The sequence below is a fragment of the Barbatula barbatula genome (assembly GCF_947034865.1).
Source record: "Barbatula barbatula genome assembly, chromosome: 9".
In the NCBI taxonomy this organism is placed as follows: domain Eukaryota; kingdom Metazoa; phylum Chordata; class Actinopteri; order Cypriniformes; family Nemacheilidae; genus Barbatula; species Barbatula barbatula.
The window spans coordinates 16,022,585-16,036,673 of record NC_136772.1 but is presented as its reverse complement, the minus strand read 5'-3'; positions in this window follow the sequence as shown (position 1 = coordinate 16,036,673).

Sequence of the window (14,089 nt, the reverse complement as noted above, 5' to 3'; positions counted from 1 at the left end):
ATAAAGGAATGAATTAATTAATGTTAATAAATATTCCCAAAATAAATTAAGTCTTGTGATAACATTTACTAGCATTTTCAGGAAAGTAAATAATTCACAAATAGTAAAAAGGGTTCTTTTTAGCAATATAAGGTTTGGAATTATAAGGTTTTTACTTGCAGGTAATAAAATAAAATGATTTAAGTAAAATGAACACGTTTAAATTGGGATGCAGTAAAATTAAGTTAGATACATGTAAAATGTATGGTTGAATGAATACAAACAATTTTACTGCAACTGAGTAACTAGTAAAATTAAGTAAGAAAAACGTATTAAGTTGAACCAACTGTTGAATAAGTCTGTTAATATATAAGCAGGGGCGTAAATTCCACTGGGGACAGGGGGGACATGTCCAGCTCACTTTTGCAAAATCCTGTTCATGTCCCCCTCACTTTCAAATTTGTTTGTAATGATTTTTTAACCACACGCCGTCATCGCCACACAGAAGTGTGCTACCAGGACAGAGCAGGACACAGATAGTCTGCCTGTGTCAACTCGCACGTCGCATGCACAAATAGAAATCTAAAAATAGATCACTTAAAGATTGTTTTCAATCACATTGTTTTGATTTGAATTTAATAAAAGCAATTTACTTGGTCATTGTTTCGGTAGACTATGTTGACAGGACATTTAATAATAAATAAAACAAAAACCCACGAGGGGGTAACAAAAAACAGGGGACTCTAATAACATGACAGGACAGGACTAAGACTAACCACACTTAAACAGGACTAAAATAAACTTTTCAAAAGAACAAATAGACTAGATTAGACTAGACTAGACTAGACACAGGAACTCACCAAACAACCACAATGAACCAGCACAGGACAGAAGACAGAGGGGCATTAAATAAGGGAACAAATCAAGAGGGGAACAGGTTTGGAACATGAAACGAGAGGACGTGAACAGAGACGAGACCGGAGAGAGTATATGGCAAGCCATAAGGGCCAAAAATACCTCTCTGCAAACAAAATATGAGGTTCTGTCATGATCCTGCCACTAGACCAAGAGAAACATAACATGATGCGGCATAATCATGACAGGTATGTGCAAGGATACGTGGACATCACTTCCTGTTTGCTGAGAGCGCGTGGTATGAGCCGGAGGTCTTTCAAACTTAATACATCGTTTATTCGTGTTTTAAATTGTTATTCACAGAGGGTGTAACTTATGCTAAAGTATATCCCATACCAAAATCGTTGTTGAACGGACTAATAAATTATTTTTATCGTATCATTCTATATTAGCCCTCAGGCTGCTTACTGCTTAACTCACTGTTCTCATTATCACATCACTAATGGCTAATGTTTCAGACATGTTTGTACCTTTGAGTCATGCCAAGTCAAGTCAAGTCCAATGTTGCCAACTCCTCAGTAAGGAAAGTAGCTATTGGCTGTCCTAAAATTTAAAAACTAAATGCACAATCTAGATTAACAAAATGTACACTGAGACATGATGAGCTAGCAAGCTAATTTAGCTTATGTCACAGAGAGGCACACAAACAGTGGACGAGAGTATAGTGACTGAGGTTGTGTGAGTCATAAAAAAGGAAATGTATTTTTGTGCAGTGATTGAATTAGTTTAGACAAAGAACATTTTATATCTCATGCTGAATTCAGCCAGCAGCGGCTTTCTGCACATGCGTGCGATCATTTGCTGTCTGGACGTGGAGGGGTGAACATCTCCTGCTCTGACTGCAGCCGGGGGAGGGGCTGCTTCGCGAGGACTGAGCCGCCTGTGAGTGCTTTGGTGTGGGCGTGCGGCTCACGGCAGCACCCGCTGCTCGTTGTGAAGATTAAGAACGATATGTGCTTTCACATCAGAGAGTCTCCAAAAGTCAATAACATCAGAAAAAGTCGTTAGATTTGTCGCTAGTTGCTTTTTTGAAAATGTGTTGCTAGAGGGGTCTGAATACTCGCTAAATATTGGCAACACTGTTCAAGTCAGCTTTATTTATATAGCGCTTTTTACAATTTTCATTGTTACAAAGCAGCTGTACAAGAAAACATTGACTATAAGCAAAACATAAAAGGTTATGCAATTCAAAACACAGGTCAATTATCAGACACACTATAAATTCCTATATGCAGTGTTGATTAAATAAGACTATACAATTCTAGTGCTGATGAGGAAACATTCACTCTTCAGTCAGAATTGGAGGCTGTGGATGAGCAGGATCCAGGATTTACTCGAGAAGCAGACACGGCTGCGAGAATGTAAAACAGCGCTCTTTGTTAATAATTTTTATGTATTCTGTGAGTGACCTAGGCTCTTCCGCCCCAACGGCCTGCACCCCAACAGCATCGGAGTGGATCTTCTGTCTGACAACATCTCAAAAGAGCTACGCACCGTTCGACTACATCTACCACCGGTAAGTCAAAACTTGTTGTTCATCCCAAAAAAGTGTTCATCCCACTTAACTGTTATAGATGTTACTGCTAACAAATGTATAGAGAGTGTATCTGGCCCTCGAATGATACCACAAAATAATAATTTGGGCAAATGTCAAAGAAAAAATCTGATCGTGATTAAACCTGAAGACAATGCAATAAACAACCAAAACTAATTCATTAAGTTAGGCCTACTTTATATTAGATGACTAAATTCAAAGCATACATTTAAAGCATTTGAAGTGCTTGCGTTGAAGATAACTGTTCCAAACAAAAGTAAAAAAACATTGCTTTTTAAATTTTACATTTACATTGGCTACTGTGTTATAGACCCCATGGTCCTTACACTGATTTTCTGTAAGAGTTTGCAGACTTCTTATCGGACCTATTGGTTAACGTTGATAACGTACTTATTGTCTTAGATTTTAATATCCACGTAGATAGCAATAACGATGCATAAGCAGTGGCGTTTACAGAACTACTACACTCTTTTGGAGTAAGACAAACATCAATGGACCCACTTATCGATTTAATCATACACTAGACTTGATTATATATCACGGAGCAATATAGATATTATACCTTAAGGCGACTATGTCACCGATCACTATCTTATAACATGTACACTGCAGAAATTAGCCGTTTAACTCGTTATCGACATGGTAGAACAATTACTTTGACTACTAAAGATAGTTTCGAAAGATCTTGTCTTGTTCCTCTGTGGATTACCTTGCCCTTTGTTTGTGTGTTTGTTTGTTTGTTTGTGTAGGCCGAAGTCTTGTCCTAGTCTTTTAGCTTTAAGCTGTTTTGTCTTTTGTTTTATGCCCCCTCGTGGGAAGTCTTTGTTTTCGGTTTGGTCAGTGCATTCCCCCATCGTAGGTGTTTGTTTTGTGTTTTGGGAAATAATGTCATGAATCACAAAGATGGAGAACCCAAATGCAGGCAGCCAAAACAGGGATGACGGGGTTAACAAAGATTTTAATATTTAAATAAACACAAAACAAAAACCCACGAGGGGGTAAAACAAGACTAGATAAATAATAACAACTACAGGACACGGACTAACTAGACTGAACAAAATAAAATACTAAGACAAGACTAGACTAGACTAGACTAACTTACAAGGTAACAATAATTCAAGATACAAATAATCCAGGAAACAGGTAGCGCATGGGAAAGGCAAACAACTTACAGAATACAATGAACGAGCACAGGACTATAGACAAGAGGAGGCTTTAAAGGGAAACAAACACAGGATAATTGAACAAGGGGCAGGTGTAGGTAATGAGACACTAATGGGAAGGCTAACGAGACAAAAGGGCGGGAAACACTGACGAGACACGAGAAAGCACATGGCATGTCAGAATCAAAACAAAGCCATGTCTTTCTCACACAAAACCTAAGGCTATGCCATGACTCCGCTGCAAGACCAAAAATAAACATGACATGATAGCGGAATCATGACATAAGCCCCCCCTTAAATGAACACCTCCAGGTGTTCATCAAGGGGTAGACTAACAAGACAAGACAGACTGGGAACACGAAAATACAAGGCAAAACAAAGAAAACAATATCAGGGGCAAACAAGCAAGCAAAATCACAGGGTTGGGGTGAGACAATAAAAATAATAAACATGGGAGGGGGGGTGGGGGAGCAACAAAGTTCACGGGAGGGTGTCCAAGAGGGTAGGGATAGGGTGGGACAGTCCTAGTTCCCGGGGGCGCTCGCGAGCGTGGAATCCCCGGGGACTTGATGGGAGAAGTCCTCGGGGGAACTGTTCTTGTTCCCGGCTTGAAGGCCGGCTGAGCCACAGGCTTGAAGGCCGGCTGAGCCACCGGCTGGAAGGCCGGCTGAGCCACCGGCTGGAAGGCCGGCTGAGCCACCGGCTGGAAGGCCGGCTGAGCCACCGGCTGGAAGGCCGGCTGAGCCACCGGCTGGAAGGCCGGCTGAGCCACCGGCTGGAAGGCCGTCTGGAAGGCCGGCTGAGCCACCGGCTGGAAGGCCGGCTGGAAGGCCGGCTGAGCCACCGGCTGGAAGGCCGGCTGGATAGGACTGGGTGCAGGACTTGACGCCGGCTGGAAGGCCGGCAGGGCAGGACTGGGTGCAGGACTTGACGCCGGCTGGAAGGCCGGCAGGGCAGGACTGGGTGCAGGACTTGACGCCGGCTGGAAGGCCGGCAGGGCAGGACTGGGTGCAGGACTTGACGCCGGCTGGAAGGCCGGCAGGGCAGGACTGGGTGCAGGACTTGACGCCGGTTGGAAGGCCGGCAGGGCAGGACTGGGTGCAGGACTTGACGCCGGCTGGAAGGCCGGCAGGGCAGGACTGGGTGCAGGACTTGACGCCGGCTGGAAGGCCGGCAGGGCAGGACTGGGTGCAGGACTTGACACTTGCGTGGACGCCTGGGCAGGACTTGGCACTTGCGTGGACGCCTGGGCAGGACTTGGCACTTGCGTGGACGCCTGGGCAGGACTTGGCACTTGCGTGGACGCCTGGGCAGGACTTGGCACTTGCGTGGACGCCTGGGCAGGACTTGGCACTTGACTGAGTGCAGGTGGGACCACCGGACTTGGGACCACCGGACTTGGGACCACCGGACTTGGGACCACCGGACTTGGGACCACCGGACTTGGGACCACCGGACTTGGGACCACCGGACTTGGGACCACCGGACTTGGGACCACCGGACTTGGGACCACCGGACTTGGGACCACCGGACTTGGGACCACCGGACTTGGGACCACCGGACTTGGGACCACCGGACTTGGGACCACCGGACTTGACGGGACCACCGGACTCGACGGGACCACCGGACTCGACGGGACCACCGGAGACCCGCTGAACGATCGGGCCCTCCTGCCCGTATGGCGCCCCCCCAAAAAATATTTGGGTTGAGTCCCGGTGTTCTCTTCCGGCTGGAGCTTCGGGCTGGACAATACACCCCTCCTCGGCTTCCCTTTCTTTGACCGGCTCACGGTGGGTGTAGCCGGCTGCGGAGAAGCGGTGGGGAGCTCGACTAGCTCAGTGCTCGAGTCGAAGGGAGCAGAGGGTGGGGAGAGGCACACGGCCCCGATTTGCAAAACCCGACCCTCAGGGGCCGAGTCCAAGAGGGCCGTGGAGTTGAGATGATTTGAGACCCTGGGCGAATCCCGATCATAAATCCAGCTGACCAGATCTGTGAAACCCAGGGGTCTCAGCCTCCTCATCTCCGACTGGGAGATTGGCTCTGCAAGGCAGCGGTTGAATATCGCCTTCAATTCCTCCTCAGAGAAGCAGCCTCGCTGGGCGGTTGCCAGGAAGTGGTCGGCGAAGTCCCAAATCCTGGAGCTTCCCTGGCGGAGGCCAAAGAGGAGGTGCGCCTCCTTGACACGGTCTCCCGGGTCCATACTGCCTGCTGGGTTCAGTTGTGGCTCGTTCATTCTGTCATTATTCTCGAGGTGAGACACGGAGAGAGGACCCAGGTGCAGACAGCGGGTAAGGGGTTAACAAATAATTTAATAAATAATAAAACAAAGACCCACGTGGGGGTAACATAACAAAACATGGGACTATAATGACAGAATGAACCAGCCATAATCGGACCCAGCAGACAGAGGGATCGTTGTGGCAGCAGTTGAGGCTGCCGGATTCCCCTCCAGGGTTAGAGGTTGCCGGACTCCCTTCCTGGGTCGAGAACGCCGGACTCCCTCCTGAGTCGGGGCCGCCGGACTCCCTACCAGGGTTGAGACTGCCGGATTCCTGCTCAGGGCCGAGACCGCCGGACTGCCTTACAGGGTTGAGACCGCCGGTCTTCCCTCCAGGGTCGAAGCCGCCGGAATCCTGTGGCCACCAAGGATCCCCAGCCGGGCATTCCAGGTCGGTGCAGCTGGGCATTCCAGGTCGGTGCAGCCGGGCATCCAGGTCGGTGCAGCCGGGCATTTCCGCCCGGTGGAGCTGGGCACTCCCGCCCGGCGGAGCTGGGCACTCCCGCCCGGCGGAACCAGGCATTCCCGCCTGGTTGAGCCGGGCTTTCCTGCTTGGCGGAGCCGGGCATTCCAGCCCGGTGCATGCGGCCATTCCAGCCCGGTGCATGCGGCCATTCCAGCCCAGTGCATCCTGTTCGTGTCTGCCGGCTCTCCTGTTCGTGTCTGCCGGCTCTCCTGTTCGTGTCTGCCGGCTCTCCTGTTCGTGTCGGCCGGCTATCGTGTTCGTGTCTGCCGGCCATCCTGTTCATGTCTGCCGGGTAGTGTTTTCATGTCTGCCGGAGCTACCCAGTCCGTGTCTGCCCATGTTTGGACTTCCCTTTGGACTCTTGTGTGCCCCTTCCCTTGGACTCTTGTGCTTGCTCGTTTTGATTTATTGTATTGTCATGTTGTATTATGTTGCCATTGTCACAGTCTGTCTTGTCTTGTTTGTGCCTTGAGGAGCATCAGGTTGCTGCTCCTTTAGGAGAGGCTTATGTCATGATTCTGCTGCATCATGTCATGTTTCTCTTGGTTTAGTAGCAGGATCATGACATAACCTCATGTTAAATGTGGAGAGAGACAATTATTGTTCTTATGGCCTTCCATACTCTCTCCGGTCTCGTCATTGTTCCCATCCTCTTGTTACCTCGTTATTGATTAATGCCTACACCTGTTTCCCTCTTGATTTGCTCCCTTATTTAATGCCCTTGTGTCTTCTGTCTTGTGCTGGTTCATTGTGGTTTGTGTGGTGAGTTCCTGTTGTGTTAGTTTAGTTATTTGTAGTTTGTCAACAGTTTATTCAAGTCTTGTTTATGTGTAGTTAGTTTTAGTCCTGTTCTGTCATTATAGTCCCATGTTTTGTTATGTTACCCCCACGTGGGTCTTTGTTTTATTATTTATTAAATTATTTGTTAACCCCTTACCCGCTGTCTGCACCTGGGTCCTCTCTCCGTGTCTCACCTCGAGAATAATGACAAATAAAGCCTTGTTAACCCCTTCAGCGCTGTCTGCACTTGGGTTCTTCCTAATCTTTGCCGTGACATACTTATTACAACATCTAAACCTACAACTTGCTTATTCAACCCCATACCAACTAAATTATTAAGAGTTACTATGCGTTGCAATTGAACCCATTTTTAAAATTATCAACTCGTCAATTAATCTAGGCCATGCCCCAAGACCCTTTAAGATGGCCGTCAATAGGCCTATTATCAAGAAACCAAACTTTGACCCCAATGAACTAGGAAACTATAGACTGAATCTCCCTTACCATATTTATGGACTTATGTACCGGATGTGATGGCAAGGCTTTGCATATAGTTTGTCTATAGTTGCATGGGGTATAATTATATATGACCGTACCTGTCAGCATTTGAGATCATGAGCATCATTTTTTTCTGATTTTAATTACTCACCCAAAAAGATGTGTTTCTGTGCTCACTAACCAATCACTCGTAAATGTGTCAGGCACCGAGCTGAGGTCACGCTTCACCCTGTCTCTCTCCCCATTGTTTTTGAATGCTAGAAACCCCAGCTAAATCTTGTGATACCAATCAGTGGTTTCCGGGTAGGGTCACACGACTTCTGTATTTCATGTGGCACATTGTCACGGGATAAGTGAAGCACTGTGATTTTACTCAAATTTACGGACTTATGTACCGGATGTGATGGCAAGGCTTTGCATATAGTTGTCTATAGTTGCATGGGGTATAATTATATATGACCGTACCTGTCAGCATTTGAAATCATGAGCATCATGAGTTTCCATGAGAATTAACAAAACGGGAGACTCACGGCCAAAACTACACTATTGGCAGGTGTGGATATGACCCAGCACCCGAAATAACATAAAACACTTCAACACAGCCTACATTATTCACAAACTGTGGATTAAACCTTGAAAATGGATGTATGAGCCTGTCAAATCACAGAGACACCGATTCGCAAGGGACTAATATTATCACAGAACCCCACAGAACATGGTAATGTTAGGTAATTTGCGGGGCAATTAAATTAAAGACATTGGCCAATTCGCACGGGATTAAGATCACAGACAACCTCTGCAATTATTACAAATGACTAGAGGTCCCCAGGTAATACTTATATTGTGTGAATAGGGCTTAGTTCTAACTCAGCTATTGTAAAGCTGTTTCCAACTTCTGTTACACAGGACAATGATACAACTGCACTGAATTGACACATATCTTTAAAAGTACTGAAAGGAATCAAAGTAATATTTTTTTCTGATTTTAATTACTCACCCAAAAAGATGTGTTTCTGTGCTCACTAATCAATCACTCGTAAATGTGTCAGGCACCGAGCCAAGGTCACGCTTCACCCTGTCTCTCTCCCCATTGTTTTTGAATGCTAGAAACCCCAGCTAAATCTTGTGATGCCAATCAGTGATTTCCGGGTAGGGTCACACGACGAGAGTTTCACTGTCTGAATATTATCATATAGACAGGATCGCAGTTTTCCTACCTACACCAATATCTGATAAATAATTTTTGCCGTTTAAAAATTCTTACAAGAGAATGGTGGCCAGTATGGTAGCCATGATTATGTCCATGATGGCCGTTGCCACCCCCTCCACCACTGCCCTTGAAGCTACTGCTACCTCGGGTGAAACAACTGCAGCAGGTGTCACAGAAAAAGAGTCCGACTGGGTCCAACTCCGCCGCGATAGCGTCGCCGTAATCTTGTTTCTCTGTTCACCGGTGTATATACTTTCTGCTAACTAGCCAACTTCACAAACAGAATCTTTCATAATGCCCTTGATTACATATTGAGGCATACTGTATGCATTTGTGAGTGTGGTCTGTGGTGGTGCTCCTGGGTTGTCGATCCGGGATGGGTGAGTAGGCTGGGGAGATCAGAGTATACTCACTACAAAAACCTAGACTAAACCACTGCGTTAAACCTATTTAAGAAAGTAATCCTTCTCGTCTCCTTCCGACTGCAGATTCAGGTCTACCGGCCATGTTTTCCTCCATTTCTCAGTCAAAACTCACATTTTCCCCCTTCATGAACATCAACTTTTGCTACACAATAAAAACTCCTTTTTGGATTCATGGTTTAATCAATTTAAACAATCAAAAACAACGCAAAACATAGGTATTTTGAATTTGTGATAGGATTCAAATAAACAACATTTTCCCCATTTTGTGTCCCCCCCACTATATAAGTAATTAAATTCCCCCCAAAAGACATGAGCATGCGCCTGGAGCTGAAAAAACTCCTTCACTAATTGCAAATTCAGAGTATTCAAGGTTAGACTTTACATTTAATTTTATTAATGTAAGGTCAGATTTTTAAAGCAATTAAGGAATAGCCGTTAAAGTTCTAGGGTCTGTTTCTCTTCTCCATTGCCTTGTAAAGCACAGAATCCTGAGAGAGGAAATGCATTATGCATAATATATAATTTTTCAGATCAGATAAAGACTCACAAGAGACTCAGCAGCGAAATCTACCAGAACAAATAAACAGATACAAAGAGAGTGACCAGTTCAAGATCAGTCACAACCGAAAAAGTGTACAGACATTTTTGTGATTTCTGAAATCATCTAACAGAATTCAAAAAGTATATTGCTAATGTTTTTTTAACATCCTGCTCTGGCGGCAGCGTTCTGGCAGATCGTATTTTATAGATAAAACAATCAACGGTACCATTTGTTAAACAATGTGAGGTAGCACAATAATATAATATTGGGATATCAAATTTTGATTTATTTTGTAATAACATACATTAATATTCTCAGACATTGGAACTGGATTATATTTGATCTGCACTGTAGGTTATAACCCATAACAGCCCTAGTTTAATTATGTTGACTGCTCACTGAGGTCTGTGACAGTGTAACAAATGAGTAATCCAGGCAGGAAGCCGATCCACATGTAGTAGAATTTAAAGAAAGTAAAAAAGTAACTGAATAACAAAAGATCCAAGACACACGTGAATCAACTAAAAACAATAAACATAAGATCACACCTCTAACAACTACAGACACCAGACAAAGGACATGCAAGGGCAAAAATACAAAAGACTAACAAGATACACCTGAAACAGATCATAACACACAACCAATGAACAAAAGAACTACAACGGGAACGGGAAACAGGAAGTAACATAAGTCCATAACATGAAGGGGAAAACCAAGCTCCATCCAAATACCCCCACTTGCGGTCTTGGCTACTTAAGCGCGTGCACACGACAGGAAGTAAGACCGCAAGTTTCTCCAATGTCTTAAAAAAAGCCAAAATACAGTGCCCTTTACGCACACTAAAACCACACTATCTTTAATACCGCTTCTGAGTAGTGTATCCCATCATGCATCACATTCTATATATATCATGAGACATGATGCGGAAAGCTTTCCAGTGTAAGTTATACAACTACTTAGAATAGAAGGTTATATCTATTTATTCTACAGTATGTTTGGCGAACATGTTGTTACGACCCCCTGATTTTATGACGCTCGTTGCAAGAAAGGGGTCAGCAACATAAAAAAGGAGACGCAAGGCAAACGGCAATTTCACAGATTTATTATAAATATAACCTCACATCTCTCACGCTTCACTCTCCACTCACACTCACTCTCCAAACACACTGACTTCAACATACCTAACAGACCAAAAATAGAACTAAATTACAACACATAGACATAAAGAACTCGGTTTGTCTTGGCTCTCGGTCCAGGCATCATGAAGGTCACGGAGTTCACCCCAGACGCCCTCTCTTCCTCCGTTGCACCCCACTTATACACAGCACGAGCCATCAGTGCAACAGGTCTCAGGTGCGCAGGGGCGGAGCCTAACACAGATTAAGAAATTAACACACAAGACAAAGACACAATATACCACAGTAACACCAATAAGGCTTAGGCCGTAACACTTCTCCCCCTAAAGGAAGAATCAGATTCGTTCTCTTTTCTTTCCTTCCTTAGAAAGGAAAAGAAAACGTCTCGGTTACGTACGTAACCTCTGTTCCCTGATGGAGGGAACAAGACGTTGTGTCGAAGCCGACAGATGGGGTTCGCCCTTGAGAACCAGTCATCTCTGACTATTTTGAAAAGGCCAATGAAATTTGGCGAATGAAATTTACATGCCGGGCCCCGCCCCCGGAAATCCGGGTATAAAAGGGGAGCCGGCGTGCTCATTCATTTACCTTGTGTGCTGAGGAGCCTAAAAGCATCTCGTGACTGCTGCAGCGGACGGCTATTGTCGTGGCAAGAAGGACACAACGTCTTGTTCCCTCCATCAGGGAACAGAGGTTACGTACGTAACCGAGACGTTCCCTTTCTGTCGGTATCTCGACGTTGTGTCGAATCCGACAGATGGGGTTCCTATGGAAAACGCCACGGCAATAGTCGCGTCACAATCTCCAGCGAAGCGACGTTGGCCAGCCTAGGCGAGTCGGACGAAGCGCTCTCGCGAGATTGTAACCTTCCAGTAGGTAGACAGGGGGACCCAGAGCTTCCAAGAAAATATGGGTAGCCCCTGTCCTCTGTCAACTCAGACGGCCCCAATGGCGAGAGCCGTCCGGCCCTAGGACCACTGGGTAAGCGCTATTCCCTCAAGGGGGAGGTGCGCTACGGAGACCACTTCCCACCCTCGGGGGGAATACAGTGGAGAAACAGCATGGTCTTACCGGCAGGGAAGAACTCATGGGAGGTATGTGCGAGAATCCGCAGGGTGGATGCTCACCCGGGGAAGGTCACGAGTTCCGGGGGAACAGCTCATGACGGAATCTCAGACGGAACCACCCTGCTGGGGGGTTACCACGTCTGGAGCACTGAGGTCGGTTAGAGTCACACGTAGATAACTCAACTTGTGCCCGCCAAAGGTGGCAGGCTGCTCCGCCCAGCCCGCTGCCTTGAGTGCTTAGTGATGGATGGAATGCCTATTCTTCGCCCGAGGGGAAAGAAGGGAGGCAGACGATTGCGCACTAACCCCCCCCAAGAGGGGGGCTGGCGCTTGTCGCAGGCGTACGCCCTGCCGGCCGCCGGTCTTACCTGTTGTTATCCTGCAAGACTCGAGCTGACACCGGATCCACGCGGAGGTTGTAGAACCTCGCGAAGGTGTGGGGCGTAGCCCAACCCGCAGCTCTGCATATGTCTGCCAGAGAGGCGCCCCGAGCCAGTGCCCACGAGGAGGCAACACCCCTGGTGGAGTGCGCCCTTACTGCCAGCGGGCACGGGCAATCTTGAGATCGGTACGCCGCCATGACGGCGTCCACGATCCAGTGCGCCAGTCTCTGTTTGGAGACAGCTTTCCCCTTCTGCTGACCTCCAAAACAAACAAAGAGCTGCTCAGAGCCTCTGAAGCTCTGCGTGCGGTCCACGTAGAGGCGCAAGGCGCGTACTGGACACAACACGGACGGGGTTGGGTCTTCCTCCCCGGTGGGGAGCGCCTGCAAGGTCACCACCTGGTCCCGGAAGGGAGTGGTGGGAACCTTGGGCACGTAGCCGGGCCGAGGTCTCAGGATCACGTGAGAATCATCGGGCCCGAAATTTAGGCACTCTGTGGACACGGAAAATGCTTGCAGATCCCCCACCCTCTTGATGGAGGCGAGCGCCGTCAGGAGAGTCGTCTTCATCGAGAGATGAGAAAGATCGGTCTCTCCGAGGGGCTCGAAGGGAGGCCTCTGGAGGCCCGCCAGGACCACATTGAGGTCCCAAGAGGGTACGGAGCGCGATCGAGGTGGGTTAAGCCTCCTCGCGCCCCTGAGGAACCTGATGATCAGGTCATGCTGCCCTAGAGGTTTTCCAGCAACTGGTTCGTGATGAGCGGCGATAGCGGCTACATACACTTTCAGTGTGGACGGAGAGAGTTTACTCTCCAACCTCTCCTGCAGGAAGGACAGCACGTGCCTGACCGAGCAAATCCGTGGAACACCAAGACGAGAAGAGGCGCCACTTAAAGGCGTACAGCCGCCTCGTGGCAGGTGCCCTAGCCTGAGTGAAGAGCGCAAAGCTCGAAAGAGCGCAGCCACCCGTGACCGCAACGTCTGTATCGCCATCTGCCCGCAGTGCGGGCAGGATGACTCCACGAATGCTGCCTCAGCGTGTTGGACCCCCAAACACCTGACGCAAGCATCGTGTCCGTCCCCCTCCTCAATGAGGGAACCGCAACCACGAGAGCAGCGGGACATGCCACGCTGAGAAATTTGCTCTTTTAGAATATATCTCTTTCAGAAACACCTCTGGAACTGCTGAAACGCCGGGGGGATGATCGCTCGAAAGGGACAATCCGCTGCACCACGTCAGGAATTCAGCTGTCGTAGTCATTCGATGCATAGGCTCCGAAGAACAAAAGGTAAATGAATTAGCACACCGGCTCCCCTTTTATACCCGGATTTCCGGGGGCGGGGCCCGGCATGCAAATTTCATTCGCCAAATTTCATTGGCCTTTTCAAAATAGTCAGAGATGACTGGTTCTCAAGGGCGAACCCCATCTGTCGGCTTCGACACAACGTCGAGAGACCGACAGAAAGGGAACTGATTCTGCATGAATTACCACACAGAACTTAAACCAGTCCGCGAGACAACGCATCGGCTACCACGTTGTCTGATCCTCTTTTATGACGGATCTCAAGGTTATACGGTTGAACCATTAAAGCCCAACGCATCAATCGTTGATTATGGTTGTACATTTTACTCAGAAAAACGAGCGGATTATGATCGGTATAAACAACGACAGGAGAAGAACTAGACCCCACAT